At 40.0% G+C, this 16,366-nt stretch overlaps 1 long non-coding RNA gene across 1 annotated transcript in view; it reads left to right on the forward strand.

Annotated features, from left to right (window-relative positions):
• Positions 1-16,366, forward strand: part of LOC137673026 (uncharacterized) — a 130,648-nt gene that overhangs the window by 113,915 nt on the left and 367 nt on the right. The gene's annotated exons all lie outside the window — the stretch shown is intronic.

A 16,366-nucleotide genomic window follows, 5' to 3' on the forward strand; every position in this document is an offset into this window, starting at 1 on the left:
AAAAGAACCTCTTTAGCAGCCTCCAGGCCTGTTCCATTGATCTGAATTTATTCATTTTCCTTTCAGGCTCCTTCAGCCCGTTTGCTTCCTCTTTTTCCTAAAGTGTAGTTGTCACGGAACTCAGTATAATCCTCTCATGGTTCGTGTGTTTTGGATACTGCAGTTAACAGTTCAGCTCCACCTGCTTTCAGAGCCAGTCCTGTAGGCTGAAATTTTGAGGCTACTTGCTCCAATGTGTAGCAAATACTGGTACTCGCCTTTAGTTATCTAAGTCCATCCAAGGCTTCTTTGAAAATGTTAGGGCAAGTGAATCATATTGTCCTGTAATGAGTCTTCATGACACTAGGTTTTGAAGTAACATGCACCTGCAGCACAATGCTCAGTCTGGGCACTTCTCCCCAGTCTTTGGGTGGCTTGAACCCAGATGTTTCTCCTTTTGATGTTTATGCATACAACTATATAAAAAGAACCAAAAAGAAACGCCATGTTGGGATACCTTGGAATTTTTGAAGGTGTTTGTATTCCCTTACAAATTTTGCTCTAGCACTTACTGTCAACAGAACAGACATCAGGTTAAAGTAAACAAATAATCTGAGCAGCTTCTTAAAATGCATGAAATGTAAAAGACAAGACTTCATTTCACTCCACAGTGCTCCACACCAGGTAAACCTACTTTGTCCATCTGGCAGTTAGATTTTTTGATCACTGTTATGCTTACAGTCATTGTTTTTCTCATTCTCCTGTTATCATCTTGTTTGTTCCTTAAATTTTTACTCCTGGAATGCATATATGCAGACATAAAAAAAACCTTACGCATTACCATATGCCCAGAGTGCTTTAGGTTCATGCTTAGCTCTAGTGTGGAAACCCCTCGGTAGCTGTGCTACTGTGACCTTTGTGCTAACTGCAATGTCATGACCTCTGTGTGCTAATTGCAGCTTGGTATTGAACAGACAGAATTTATGTCCTTGTCAGTGAAGCCTGTTCAGGATAAGATAAGAGAAAGATACATACCTTTCCACTGTCTGTTAACTTTGATAGTGCAAGATAAGAAAAATATGCAGAATACGGTGGAAGGCACCATATGCTGTAAACAAGCAGCTATAAATATATTTATGTTGAAATGCATATTGAGTTCTCTCCGTCCTATAGATGAACGTGGTTGTGGTAGTCCTTTTGAACTGGTAACATATCACTGCTTGGGTTTTTTGGTAGATTATATTCTTAATCAGTAAGCTAACCCATGTTTGGGTAGTTCCGTCTCTTGAGTTGAGACAAGAGCTGTGACAATGATGGATGCTACCAAAACAACATCAAAGAACAGATTTGATTGTGCAGGTCTAACTCATGGCATTGGTATCTTCTGATTGTCATTTACATCTAAGTAAAATGGTTTGGAGCGGTTGTATCAAATCAGAATAATTGTTTTCTTTTTATAATTCTCTTAATTTTAGTGTTTTCATTTTGTATCTCTTCTTCTTTCTTCCTAACCTAGTTTATGGATTTAATCTAGCAGGGGCTATTCCACTGTATCTACTATTACAAAAGTTTTAGAAAGCCAGGTCCATTTTAAACACAAGGAAAGCAGGCTGATGCCTAGGGTTGTGGACTGGTGGAACAGAGAGACCAAATGGTTGGTCCCCAAAGTCTTACAGCAGCAGTTATGGCATCTTGCCTGAACTGCTGCTGGCAAGAGGCTGTGCAAGTAGCCAGCCATCCAAGTAGTCATAACTTCTCCTCATCTCTCTTGCCATCAGGCCAGCAGCATGGTGTTATCTCACTGGTAATGGGCACATGCATACAGTGTTGCAACGTTGCAGTCCAGCAGGGAGTGAGGCTGAGCAAGGGCACAGCAAAGCCAGGGCTCCCCATTACCACTTACTCTCCCAATTCTTCAACTATTTGTGGGGGCAACTTCTTTGCCCATTTGACTGAGAAGCTTTAAGCTTCCTTTGGAAATAAAATCCAAAAAAGGAAGTGATTTGTTCTTTTCCTGTGATTTCCAGGAGACGGTCAAGTTGTGGAATCTCTTTTTCAAGTGTTTCCCAAATCTTCAAATTCCTTTTTGTCTTTTCTTCTGTATAATAGTTTCTACATAAAGACCTCGAAGTGTTTTCTCAACACTCATGAATTAAGCTTTATAAAATGCCTGTCAACTCGATCTGTTATTATCTTGATTGGCCTTACAGAGAAGCTGAAGCACAGAGCACTGAAATGTCTTTCTCAAGGCCAAGCATAGATTCCCCAGAAGAGGTGTAAGTAGGACCCAGATTTCCTTATTCCTAGGGCTGTTCTTTAAAATAAATAAAATTCCCTTTTGACTTCTGAAGATGCTCTTTGATGGTGGTGACGGCAGTATAGCAAGCCTTGTTTCATATTTGTAAAATTTTTCTTATCCTTTTTGATCTCACATCCTTTAAACCTTATTATTATTATTATTATTGATGCCAGCTCTAATCTATTTCTATTTTTATTTTGGCAGCCACGATTTTTACATCAAATTGGTGAAACTGACGCTTACTAAACTTCTTCATAGTATTAAAATTGATGAGATTGAGTTGAGGCTGCTTTTACTGGTTTCTTTTAACTATTTTTTTCCTTTTTTAATAAAGGAAAATCAAACTGAGATGTTCCACATTTACACCTGTACCTTCTTTCACGCGGTATATTCTGATTGATGGCTCTGTTTCTTACTACTCCTTTTCTATTATCACACGTATCCATTTGTAGTAAAATACCTAGCTATCTTCACTGTTGTATTTTCATACTCCAGTCAAAAAGCTCATTGCCTCTCAGGCACCAATTGCAAACCCTTTTCTTTTCCATCCTTTCCAGGAGATTTGTGTGGCAGCTCAGTCCTGCTGCAGACTAAAACCTTTGCCTCTTTTTTCCTTACTCATGCCATGAAGTCATAGCTGTCTGTGATATCACAGTGGGCTGCTATGGGAAATCTTGTGATATCTGAAGGAGAGGATTATAACTAGGTTAACAAAGCCGTGGCAGGACTGGAATGATAAAGGTGTTTATCATACCATAAAGCATCTCAGTAATTAGAAATTTAAGCACAGACGTTTCCTGTTTTTTGAGGGAGAGCTGGAATTTTATCTGCATTTCTCTCTTATGCTTCATCAAGGAAGTTCACATTTATAAAGCAAGAAGAATTGAAGCTGCACTTTGTTTTTCACACAGTAAGAGGGAAGGGAAAAATGTGCAGGCAGGCTAGGTCTATAACATTGATTTGTAACCAACAAAGGAAATGTCTACTTATGAGACACAAATCAATGTAACCAGACTGTGAAAGTGCAAATAGAGATGTGAGAAAATTATGTGATCGTTAGTCTTCCTTTGGAAAAGACAGAGAGCCAAATTCTGCTCTCATTTATGAGGATGTAACTTCACAAAAACCAGAGGAGACTTGCCAGTGTGATTACGAACAAAATTTCATATGATGTCCTTCCGATGGCTGGAGGTGTAAGGCATTAGAGTCAGGAAGGCGGCTAGGAGGCAAAGGGAGGCAGAGGAAGGGTGCTGCAGCAGAGGATATGAACCAGGTTTTGCTGTTTATGAATTGTAGGTACAGAAAACACATTGATGTTCCTTCCCATGCAGAGGTGCACCTGCTTAATTCAGCTGAAATCTGAAAACAGTTTTCATTAACATGAGATTTCGTTGCCACAGGCTGAGATATTTTCTTGGAGATGGACTGGTCTCCTGAGAATAATCTAGTCATGCAGATTCTAGACTACAGGGTCCATTATCTAGAAAAAAAATGGTATTAACAACAAAGCCACTGTATTTTGAAGGTAAGAAGAAAATTCGGTGATCTAAGTCCTTTTGGCCTTTGGGAAGTAATAGATGCTGATTTGGAAGTGAACCCCTTTATTCTTACATGGCTAGTCTTTACAAGGACAGTCTGCTTCTCAGGTGGGTGGGAGTTTGTCTCCCCTGGAGCTGTTTGCACTCCTAGATTTACCCTGTAGATTGATAGAGTTGGTCGTTTCCATGCAAAATCTCTGGGGCAAAGAGTTTCTGAAGCTGTGGTTTGATGGCACAGTGGATCTGGGTCATAATACCCTATCAAAAACACTGTAGCCATATAACACGAAGTGTTGATCTAGGATAAATTCACATATTGGTTTGAATGTTTTCAGAACAAATGGATTAACTTTATAAGGCAGGCTTTATGCCAGATCAGATATCACCTGTCTGCACCACTCTGTCTTCAGGCTAGATTATATATCGTCTGTTCTCTCGCAACGACACAAACCCTTGCTAATTTGATAGTCATATGATCATGTGCCCGTGCCCAAACCAGGTCAGATCTATACTGCTGAGTGATCCTGTGGTAACGGTTGTGGACTGATAGCCTGAGTCTGGTCATTAGCGGGGAAACTCCTCTCACCTTCAGCGTCAAAAATCCACCAAAGTAAAGGCAAACTACCTTCCTTTAGCTACATACTCTGCTTCAGTCTAGGCTTCAGTCCCCCTTCGCCTTCAGCAGTTCCCTCGTTTGCACAGGTACTGAGCTTTCCCCATGTGTCTGCATTCAATTCCATTAGTGCAGTCACTGTGAAGAGAAAGAGGCCGACACATACATACGTGCACAGTTTTCAAGGCTTGGACCCGTTTGGAGAGGTAGATATTTTTATTCTGGTTAAACTATTCTAATTCCTGTGGATATTGTTTTATTTATGCCACAATACAAGATTAAATCAGGCCATGGCTTCCCAACAGGCAAACAAAGCAAGTCTATACAAATGATATTTTTAAAAGCTTTTGGGATAAGAATAATTTTGAATCTAAAATGTGTTAAAGTGACATTAAATAACAACAAAAAGCTTAACATTTATTACAAGTTAAACTTCCCTTTACAGAAGGAGATACAACAAGTTCTGTCATTTTACTTTGTAAACTGAGAAAAGTTCTCTTTTTGATTTTTCTGCCTTCTGAACTGCACTTGGCGTTTCAAGATGGAGGCAAAACTTTCCCTGGCACTTGCCCCCAACTCTCACAAGTAGTGAATATTTCCCCTTGGGTGCTTTGTGTCGTGATACCTCAAAATAAGTGTCTTTCTGTCAGGCATTGTTCTTATATATTACATGTTGTCATCTGGAGTGAGTTACAGTTGTGCATATTTAGCTGGTTTGCTTTGTAATGCGTCATTACAAGTGGCCGAAAACATGGTACAGGAAGTTGTTTGTGTGCTTTTTTTTCATTGCTTATGCAACTCCCAAGCAGAAAATGTTCTTGAGAGCAGATGGTACAGAACAGTCAATTGCAAGCTCCATTTTCCAGATGCATAGATGTTTCATGTGTACTTGAAGCCATTTCAGATGGCTTTGTAAACTTGAGTCGAACTTTTGTTTAACCCTTTACTGGGCCACCAGTGAAAGTGTTTCCTGCAGGAGTTTCAGTCCTAATAAAAACAACCTGAATGCACAAGATCCGTTGCGCTCTCAGATGCTTAGCCGGTATCTGGGGCATAGTGTTAAGATCAGCAATTAAAATACTAACACTGTTTTTCTAGCAGGAATGTTACAAGTTCAGCAGCTGATGCAGGATCTATGGTTTTCATTCATTTCTCTCTTTCAACTTTCTAAATAGTATGTTGTAACACAAAGTGGCCAATATCTGAATTTCTTACTGCTTGGCAAGGGGATTACTAGATAGTGAAGGCAAATTAATTTGACTTCCTACAGAAAAGGTAAGAACTTCTTACCCTAGGGCAGTAACACAGTCAGCTCATGACTGCATGATACTGATAAACTACAGTTTACAACTCAGCAGGTTTCTTGTTTGATTTGTTTTTTTCGCTTGCTTGTGTCTTTGGACTTTTCACAGTAGGCTTATTGCTGCTGAACCATAGGCTTTTATTTGATAACGAATAAAAGTACAAGTCCAATTTTTTCCCTGTTGCACCCACAGAAATCTGTCTGAGATCATATGAGTATTATGGACTAACTTAGTGAAAGGGCATCCATGAAAGCAGGTCTGAGTTGTTGGCCAGACCAGTCAGTTTGTGAGTTCAAACACAATTTAGGTTTAGTTCAGTTCTGACTTTACTGTAAGGTGATTTGTGGATCCAGGGACTCATAATAAGTAAGACACTTGATCCCATAATAACAATACCAAATTGTCAGTTATTGTCCATAGATCTTGAGAAACAAGCAAGTAACAATTCCTCCAAAGATACTGCCTGGTTATACAGTCCGCCTTGGTCAGAAGTAGGCATAGAACCAGAATCTGACATCTGATCCACTAAGCTTTATTGTTTTCAAGTACTTCCAACAAACTTTCAAGAAAGATTATCTGACCTAAGAAAGGTAATAGATTTAGAAATAAAAGCTGAAGGAGAACATTTTTTGTTATGTCATCAGTTAAGTTTTTGAATGTTTATTACATTCCCACAATGTGAAGAGATGAACCTAAACTGAACTCTCAAAGCTGAACAAATCCAAAAGTCAAATTGACTTTCCAAATCCCTGGCTTCAATCCATCTCTTAAACCAAGAGAATATAGAAGTTTGGAATGGCTGAAGTCTGGCTCTTATGTTGGTAATACCCTATAATCCAATCTTAGATGCCCAGGTATGCTGATTGATGGTAAGAGAGGTCAGAAGGAACTGGTTTCTTTGGAAAACCTTGTGCAACAGTCTAGAACCACTCCATTTGCAAACAGGCTCCCCAGGGAAGTGGTCACAGCACCAAGCCTGTCAGAGTTCAAGGAGCATCTGGATGACACTTTTATTCATATGGTTTAGTTTTAGGTAGTTGTGCAAGGAGCAGGGAGTTGGACTCGATGATCCTTATGGGTCCCTTCCAATGTGAGATATTCTATGATTCTCTCCCTTTGAAGAGTCTTGTGTTTGTTATTAACCAGAATCAGGATACTAAAGTTGATGGGCCTGATAGCATGTTTCTCTGCAGCAAAATTTTGTCTCATTTGGCAAGAAGACAGGCAGTTCAATGTCTCAGAGAACAGCAGCAACGTTACTGGTGAGAATTTCTTCCTTGACCTCCTACTGAATTAAAGTTCAGAATTTTTGTGACACCATAGTAATGTTCAGAAACTCTTTCTTTCTGTGGACACCTCATGAGTTACAATGCAAATAATATTTTCCATATATAAAGAAGTTTCATTTGAAGATCTCATTATTGATTTGCAGAATTATCTATTAGCCTTGCAGTAATGAGGGAGCTGCGTGTTATCCTTTACTTTTCCAAGGGGGAAACTGAGGGGTGGAAAAAATAAGGGTTTGTCAGAACTATCAGAAGTACCAACTTTATTAAAATGTGGGCCTCCTCGAAGAGACAGAAGGAGAGTTCATGTCTAGAAAGAGTCAAGCTTTCAGGTCAGGATCCAACCATGGCCTTTGCCATTCAGTGCTCTCTCAAAACCAAACAGTGCTGTTGGGTTTTCTTTTCACTCCCTCTTGCTGCTTGGGCTGTGAAGAAAATTGCACGTACCAGACTGGCTTCTCAAGGCAATAAGTGAAAAACAGCATTTTAAAATAATAGTTGCCACGTCCTGCAGCTCAGAACTGTCATATTGCATGTTAAAAGCTCACTCCTTCCCAGAAGTGAGGTGTAAAAAGTAATATGAATATGTGTGTGCATGTGTGCATGTGTCTGGGTCTGGGACTCAGACAGATTCCGTACCTGGAAATGGCTTGCTATTATTAGACGTGCAGTTACCAGGGGTTATGTAAGACAACTGAAGCTCTGTTTTTTAACAGAGACATGATTCATGCTACTTGTAGTAACAGTAACCACCTCCAAACGAGACAGAAAGCAGATACAGACAAAAGGCTGAAGAAATCAATGCTGGCTGAACACAGCCATCCTCCTGATACCTTCTGCCTCTCAAACACCCGTTGGGTTATCAGCAGTGGATATTAATGCTAATTCCAAAGTCCTCTGGAGTTACTGAGCCAGTGCATCTTGTATCAGTGGCGTTTGCAGGGAGCGGCTGAGGCTGCAGGAGCTGCGAGGGGGGACAGCGCTGGGCACTCTTTGCCATGTTCCCGGCAACGTCTCTGGTGTTCTGCAGGAGGCTGAGGGAGCTGTGAGCAGAACTAGCACTCCTACTCTATTTTCTCAGTTACTCCTGCTGGGAAAGGCTGGAACCAAAACAACTTTTGGCTCCTCTGCAGTTAACACTTCTACAGTCATTTTTATAGTAATGTGGAGGGAGAGTCGAGACCTGGAGTAGCTTTGAACTTCTGCCAGCACTCTTCATTAGAGCAAATTGTGAAATCTGATTGAACTAGAATAGCTCTGAGCTCCCCTACAGCTAAGATTCCCAATCCATCTCCTACGGTACTTCTTGCCGGTCGTGGCAGAGATCAGAGTATCTGCAAGCGCCTTCATAATTTTGTTCATCTGGGCCATTTTCTTAGAACAATTTCTGTTGGGAGATAGCAGGAGTAAGGTAGCTGCCAGATTGTCTACAGTCAAAGATCCAGTCTCCTCCTCACAGAATTTCTTTCCGGATAGGAAAAAGGGTTATTGTTCAGATCACCAAAGCGAACCCCAGTGGGGTGCTTATTTACAGAGTGTCACCTTGCAGAAATAAAAGGTGGGGAAGTTGCCATCGGGTCCCCTCAAGTCACTGCCATTCCCTACCATGTCTTCTCTTGGAAGACTGTGGATCTCCTGTAAATTTCACTTCAGCATGATCTAAACCATTCTGCGTAGTAACTTCTGCTGTCAAGGAAGAAGATGCTGAAGATTTGGAAATGGTCGTCTTAGCACTCAGGAGACAGCCCTCCTACGTTAGCAGAACTTGTCCAACAACAGAGCCAACTGCCTTCAGTTTCATTCAAGAAAGTTTTGAAATGACCAGAGAAACAGCCTCTAAGAGCCGCAGAAGAGAGCTGAATACTGAATTCCAATAAATCCCAAGAGTTTATAATTTGCTAATACTGGAGTAAGAATAACAACAATTATTACTATGTTATTTTCCTTAATGCATCATGCTGTATATACTGTACAGAGCAGAAATCACTTCAGCTACTATTTCTGTTAATAATCATTCTCCATCGGCCACACTGCATACAGTTTTAGGAGAAAACTGAAAAATAACTCAGAGTGCCTTAAAAATGGCATTCTAGTCATATCCTGACTCTGTGCTTTCCTGTCACAGGGTATTTAAAACCCAGATCTGAATAACGCAGCCGGCACTGACATCTCTACATTTCAGGCACACTTAAGAAAAATCCTGTTTTGATAAAAATGATACATAACTTTAAAAAGCAAATAATTATCACAAATATACATCACACCTCAGGACACATTGCTGTCAATGACTTGACATTTCAAATGATGAGTTTCACAAATGTGCATAACCATCAGATTTGATGGAACAATGTTTTAGAATAATTCACATGCTCATCTAGAACTTTTTTCATTGTGTTTTGGCACTGAAGCATGAAACAGGAAATCTGCAGTGGGTTTCTCTTTGCTTGTGAGGAAGCAAAAGCTTTGATCAGTTCTACATACTCAAGGCTGTAGTCAGTTATCCCTCAATGGATAATGAAACCAAAGCCCAGGGTGACTCTGTTTCTCTGTGGATCCTGTGTGATATTTTATATATAGTTTTTGACATAAATCAAACAAGCTTTCATTTGTACAGTTTGAGGCCAGAGGCAGAAAGCACACGGGAAGAATGGTATGGGAAAACACGTTCGTGGTGCTTTTTACCTAGTCTTTTCACTGTGTTGGTTACTGACTCTTTAATGATTGACTTGCAAGGGAAATCTTCAGAGACAGGAGACAGTCATTCAAAACAACAACAACAAAAAATTCAAAACCATTTGAGTGTTTTTCCTGACTGTCAGTAACGTGATTGTTTAGCTCAGCATTCGGGCAGTGGTGTTATGAATCTTAAAATTTAAGGAAAATATTCCTTGTCTCAGACCTTGCCCCTCAGAATGTTTGCAAGCGTGATTTTTAATATAAATCTTCCTCTAGTAAAGGCAGGTAAAAATCCTGCAAGTTTCTTCCTCTCCTTATAAAACAAGTCACATAATAAAAGCTCCATGAGAGGGAAGAATTCCATCAAGATGATGCTAAGTTTTTTGGGGTGTTCAATTTTTCTGTTTATCTGTTTGATAACCTAGCTCTTGGTGCTTGAGAAAATCAGATGTATGAGTGAAAGTTTCGTTTCCTAGTTAACCTTGAGGGGGATGATTCTGTGAGAAATGGATCAAATCCATTGAAATTTATAGCTGATGGTATTCCATTGTCCTACATGGAATTATACCTTAAATTAATGTAAACGGTATCTCATAGTTTCTGCAAGCAACAAGCCACAAAAAAACCCCAGGATTTCATTACTTTTATCAGTTACCATTTTGTATCATCTTCCATACTCACAACAATGTACTTCAGACTTGTGATTGAGATCAGCTTTCAGCATGAGAACTACGAATTTGGTGGCCAGACATTGATGCATCAAGTGCTGTACCATTGTGACCAGGAGGGAGGCCCGTATGGCAGAACCAGTGCCAATAGTGTAAATCTTCATTAAATTGTGTTATGTGTTGAAATTATAAAGTCCCTGCACCTAGATGAAAATATATAATCAGTTTGCAAACCTGGTTGCTGAAGCATGGAGATCTGTTCTTTGAGGACATTCAGTACTTTCTTCAATTCACCAACATCTATGGGACTGAGGGTTTCAGGGTTTATGCCAAAGTATTTGCAAGGACAGCATTCAGTGAAACCAAAGCAATGTGTAGGGGAGGAGGAAAAAACTCAGCTCATTCTCCTCGTATGCTTTCATTGTTTTTGTTCTTCCTGAAAAATAATGTCCTTTCAGATTTCGTTTGACATCTCCATGATGTTGAACAGATTCGGAGAAATCACCAATATTTTGACAGGGTTCCTTGGCAATGAAATGTTCATGAAGCTCATCTGTCATGAGCTAATCTGGCTCATCTAGCCAAAGCAGTAGCTTAGGCGGATATATTACTGTAACAATTTAATTTCTACACATTTTCTTCGTCTCTGGTGATTGCAGCAATGGCAACTCATATTTCAGTTGCAGAAACATTGGTAGTACTTGCGGCACAACTATACCTTTGGTTTTGTGAGAACCTTAAGGTAGCAAGGCAGTGTCACATTGTGTGAGTGCTGCCTTCTTGGTAACAAGGCAATACTCTGATTGCGCTGCCCGTCTTCAGTGGTCATGGCTTCAAAACCTTAACGTCTTACCTTGATCCCCTACCACAAACCTTTTGAGTTCCATACCATAATGCTGCTGCCTTATAACCTACAGCATCAGCACATGAATACCATTATATGCCATTTATACTCTCAAACTGCTTCTATTAATAGTATCTGTAGAAAACTAGCACTCAAGACTCAACAATGCTAGCAGTTGACAGACATACATACATATATACATATAAATATACATATATATATGGTTACCATGTATGTGTGTATCTATCTGTATGTACAATAGTGTTTTTTCTCATTACCACTTGTGAAAAGATAACTCATGGTCTGACATGCTGTCATGGTTCAGTCTGGCATCGTAGGTTCTTGTATTCATTTGTATGTTTAGCTGAATGTTACATCAGGGCTTTTGGTGATCTGCTTCTGCTCTCATTAAGCCTGCCAACTACTGACATTTAGTTGCCTCTTCCAGGTACCAGTTATCTTCGCCATTTCAGATCAGGTGTGCAAAGTCCGAACAGATGCTTAGCATTGCCTAACGTTGCTTTACCCTGCTCTGCTCACAGCAAGGTGCAGTCAGGAGAGCGACCTGTGTTCTACCTGGGCACCTTCTAACCCGTTTCTCTGCAAGTGTGGGGTTTATACACCCAACACGCTAAGCATAATGAGATCTTCATTAATGGAAAATAGGCAGCACCCCAATTTATACCTTAAATGAGAGAGAACTTTTCCAGAAGTTCAGGGTTGAGGCCTTGTGCCACTGGACAGGGCAGGAGGGGCCATTCAGCATGGGGAGTGGAAAGGAAAGTCAGTAGGAGAAGAGTTATCCTTTTGGACCTTAGCTCTTAGGTATGGTTAGCTGTTGCATTGAGAATACCGCTTGCAAATAGAAAGAAGTATCAGAAGAATCAACAGATGAAAGTGAGACCTAAAAAATGCCTATTCCAAGTGCCAAATTCAACCTTAAGAAAAGAATTGCAGCTTAAGGGAAGTGAAATTCTATAGTGTCAGATAAAAGGCAGTGAAAGAAAGGAAAAAGAAACACATACAGACAAGTAATAGAGGGTTTGTGAGACAAAAAGTGGGAACGTGATGTAGACTTTACTACAAACCGCTATTCCAGATTTCAGTAAGTACCCCTGGGACTTCAGGGAGAAATTTTTTCCCTAGTACTTTTGCAAAGATGTCTTTGTGGGAAATTGGCCTTTACTAGGCTAGAGCAGTCCAGCCTCTTTAAACAATCTTTCTGCAAATGTCTAATCCATTAACAAATTAATTTCTGAATTTCAGGCCCAATTACTGATAGTGGACACACAGTGTTCCCAGTAGAGTACAGAAATGAGCAGTTTTCTCTCCTAGATGAAGCCCTGACTATTGTGAAAAAATCATGCTATGGCCTTCTGATAGCCTGTCCTGTGCTGCTAAATTTTATGGTTTTTGTGGCACAAGTTTTGGCCTCTGTTGGAAAGGTGATTTTTATATCACATGGTTGGATATCTACCTATAGGTAGCCAACGGCCTAACCATGTTCATGTAACGTAAATGCCACAGTCTGCCTTAGTCAGAGGATGCGTCTTCTTTTGAAAAAGAAACATCAAAATTCATCTAGAATAATGCACTTCATGCAGCAAGTTGACTCTTGAATCACATTTGTGCTCTCATCTTCTTCTTGTTGCTGCTTTAAGAATTTCACCCAAAATGCTACTTCTGGAGAGAAAAAGTGACCAAAAAAGAATTGTATTTAGCCTAGACAGCTCAGTCTGAAAATATATCATGATTGTGAAAGCATCAATTAAAACTGACCCTACGTTACTCAAGAGACCTGTACAATATGTGGATTAAGATCAGACACGCTAACTTCCATGGCACTACGAAGTTCTTATTTTCCATTGCCTCATGATAGACAGCACTGTGCCAGCACAGAAAATAAGAATAATCAGAAATAAGCTCACAAGAAGCTCATCTTTTAATTTTTTTCATTACAAGGGATCACACGGAAGGCAGAAGGAAGCAGACTTCTGCAGATATCAGAGAAGAAAGTATTGCGAAGATAAAATAAATAGCAATTAACTGAAAAATCGAGTCCCCTTGATCAGGACTCACTAAGAGAAAGTAACAGAAGGCTGTAGTACCAGGTTTGAAGCAAAGAGAAAGAGCGATTCTTCTGATTATCTCTTTCAGGTCAGACATGTAAGTGCCCCTAACAAACAGGGAATACTGAAGGTGTCTCTGAGCAGAAAGAAGTACAGCCAGAGGGAGAGAGAGAAATGTCCTGCAGGGAACCAACCTAGAAAAAGCAAATTTCAGGACAAAGCACCAGCAGGAAATTGATGTTTATAATATTTAAGTCATCTGTAAAGGAAATATTGTGATGGTGTGTTGTATAAAGAGCAGAGTCAGGCCAATGCTTGCTTACGTGTGTTTTAAGTAATATGATATGACAGACCACATCAGATCAATGGTGCTGATTAATGAACAGCTCTGGAAAGGTAGCTAACAAGAGATGAAAGGGTCAAGACACAAATTTCAGGAGTGAGGAGAAGGAGGATCAGTGCCTCAGAATATGGAGTTATGGTCCAGGAGCCCATTAATCACCAGCATTATTATGTAAAGTAGCACATTTTCTCCTGACTTTATGCCCACTGCAACTCCACTGAAGCCAGTATAGAATTGACCTAAAGTGTACATGTTAGATCACAATCTGTAGTACATCACTGCTATCATAAAACAGACCTTCCTTAATAAAAACAGTAATATGATTAATGTTTCTTACGCCCTTTAAATTACCAGATAAAGCTTGGGAAGACCAAGGTGGACTAAAAGTGAGCATATATAAAATGCCCAAGTTACTATCATTAGTGGACATATTTAAGTAATAAGAGTCTGCATTTCTGGAATGCATTCATGCAGAAAACTCATCCTTCAAAATCTTAATTAAGCACACAGTACCTCATGGAGCAGAAATGTTAGTGCTTTCGTTTTCTGGATAGAGGAGCCCAGGTAGAGAGGGGAGAAGTTACTTAACCCAATGTCACACATCCCATTCCCCTGCTGTCCTGCTTGTCTCTCTGCTTGATCTTCTCACAGTCAAAAATCCTTTTCCTCTAATTTTTTCCAAGCTAGATTAAGACTTTTAGAAAACTTCGGGGTGTTTCCTTCTCTGTTGCACTCCCAATGTCTTCTGAAGCACCATCAGCTTTGTTAATTATGTATACTTAAAATGTACCTATCAGCTGATTACGATCTCAGTGCTTTATGCTCATCACACTGGAGGAAAAGAGATGTATCTTCCCAGGCCATAGCAAAAATGATGGCAAAAAATGAAGATATTTTAAGTACTGCCTTTCACAGAGATGTTAGTGCCCAGATTTTGTAGAAGACTTTGAACAGCCCATCTCTAACAACTTGTCTGCCTGACCCTTGATGTGAAGCCAGATTGAGTGCTAGGCAGTGCTACATTAGAGAGCCACTTGGACTGGGATCCCAGAGATTGGAAGAGCAATACTGACACAAAAAGAGAGGTGACAAAATATGCAGGATTAGTACATGCAGTTCTTAGGCTTCTCTTGTGTGAAATTAGGAGAGACGTGAGCAGGAGTTCTGCCGAAGTAAAGACTAAAGACCTGATCCTGTGATTTTTCTGCTTCTAGTACAATTTAAAAATGCATGTTAACTGAAGTACTGGGCACTCTTTAAGGCAAATGGGATTTATGCCATAAAAAGGTGAGCAATAGCCAGATAAAAGGCAGATTGATGTGTGCAAGGTGGATGTAAGAAGCAAGGTCAGCATTAACAGAACAGGTGGGGCGTATATGTAAGTGGGAAGGAGAGCTTGAAAGTAAGCCCTGCTGAGTGTTAGCTAGGACTTAAATCTGCGGAATCCTTGGGTGGTGTTGCACCTTTGAAATTCAGCCCTTGATACTGGTCAAAGGTGTCACTGGTTTATGTAATTCTTTTGAGCTAGCCTGATGCTGGATATGGTTCTTCTCCCAAGCCCTGGTGAAACTCAGAGGTTCAGGCTGAGTTGAGGATTATTTTTTCGTGTTTAAATTTACTCAATCTGCAATTCAAAGCAGACTTCAAGAGGGGAAAACCCACAAAAACTGGAATCAAAATGTTTGCTTGAGCCCCTGTGAAGTGTGGCTGCCAGGTTTCGTGTAGCCTGTTGAAATCAATATGTAGCGTATATCCCAGCCACCAATAAACGTCATCATTACAAAATGTATAAAATGAACATAAAACTGAATGTATATTTTGTGAAGTACATTATTACAGTGTCATCTAAAATCCTTCATTGTGTCTGCTGGCATTCATTCCGGTGTTCCTGCTGCACAAACAGTGGGGTTTTTTTATTGTGTTGCATTTACAGACATAAATTCCAACTTGCACAGTGACATTAACTATCTGTGAAATAACAATTACATCTCTTATCATTTTTTGTTCACTTTCTTGATTTCTTTGATAAAGCAAATATTTGTTTTTCTTGTCTGGTCAGAGTAGGCAAAATCATTTATTCATGGAAATAGCACCACTGGCTTCACTGTGGGTGGGACTGAATATGCTGATGTCCCAGGAGTTCTTTGCATAAGTGAAGTGAGCAGGATTTAATTCTGTCCCTGGATGTTAACTTCAGACATACTTCCAACATCCGCAGTGAGCCACCCAAAGATCATAAGAAGTTAGCAAAGGAGTTCTGTTAGTTTAGAGAGGGATTCAAGTCCCCCAAAAATGTAAATACTCCCAAAAACTTAGGTCTGGGTGGTGAAATCACCCTCTAATAAATATTGGAGCTGAGGTTTTTTCATTGGATCCCTTTCTGTATTAGTCCATTGAGTCCAACTCGCTCTTTAGCTCAGGAAATTTCAGACATAAAACTGCTGCTGAGCTGAATCTTTCCTGAAGGGCTGACAATAAGTTATTTCACTGGTCTCAGCACAGTAGACCTGGTGGCTGATGGGAGATAAGTGGGGTTTCTGCTTTGATATGAGCCATCGTTTTTGTGATGTAAAGACAGCAAAAGAAGTGAAGGAGGATTTTTCCTTCCTTTTCCTGCCTTTCAGTCCTGAGGAAGTGTTTGTTGCTGCTCTGAACAGGACTAGCATTGTTGTTCTGGTGAGATGCCCTTGAGTGCCAAGTTTGTGCTAGCTCTCCATCACTGCTCCGTGCTCATGCCATTAGAGTGA

This window comes from Nyctibius grandis, chromosome 23 (genome assembly GCF_013368605.1).
Source record: "Nyctibius grandis isolate bNycGra1 chromosome 23, bNycGra1.pri, whole genome shotgun sequence".
Lineage (NCBI taxonomy): Eukaryota > Metazoa > Chordata > Aves > Nyctibiiformes > Nyctibiidae > Nyctibius > Nyctibius grandis.